The sequence below is a fragment of the Echinops telfairi genome, unplaced genomic scaffold (assembly GCF_000313985.2).
Source record: "Echinops telfairi isolate 266 unplaced genomic scaffold, ASM31398v2 ScPeMD7_4225;HRSCAF=4972, whole genome shotgun sequence".
Taxonomy (NCBI): Eukaryota; Metazoa; Chordata; class Mammalia; order Afrosoricida; family Tenrecidae; genus Echinops; species Echinops telfairi.
Window position 1 is genome coordinate 23,425,980 of NW_022108124.1, and position 832 is coordinate 23,426,811.

The following is an 832-nucleotide window of genomic DNA, read 5'->3' on the forward strand; positions in this document are numbered from 1 at the left end:
TAAATGTGTTTCTTGTGGAAGGAACCTGTGCGTGTACAAACTAGACCACCACCACCCCTTGGTAGCAATACTTTTTGATTCAGCCTCATACAACTTGTCTCACTCCTTTTGTATACTGGCCTTTTCCAGAATAAAAAAATTAATAAAAACAAGAGAAATCACGTGATATAATAAAACAAATAAGAAAATATCCGCGAATACACTTTTACCTCTTCCTGCCTGCATGCCCTTAAAGGAATACCTAAGAAATAACCATTAGACGGCTCTGGGATCGATAACTCTACAACTGACCCAAAGGACAGTCTCAAGAAGACCTACGGGTGATCTCAATGGCATACTCCTATAAACGTGCTGGTTATTTCTGCTTTTCTGACTAGTTACAGGTTAATTCTGCTTATAGGGTGTGTTTTTTAAAGACTTTAAATGCAAACAATTTCAGAGAACATGAATAATTATTCTTTGGTTTCATGGAGCAACACTTGATGTTATAAGGAAGGCAGATCATTTCCATGTGAAATACTATCAGAGAGTCAAGTCAGCCCTAGAGGAAAGAAAAGGGTTAATATTGCAGAAGCAGGTCGAAAATTTATGAAAAAACTAGTATATTGATACTTTTACATAAGTATTTAAAACTGAATAAAAGTGAGCAACTAATTTATAGACGTCTAAATACAGGCATGTACATATGTAAATATATTTATATATGATGATGAGGAACTAGATCTATGTGCGTATATTTATAGGTTTAATATTAAGACAGCAGATGGACATTGGGCCTCCACTTAAGTACTCCCTTAATGCAAGAATACTTTGTTCTATTAAACTGGCATTC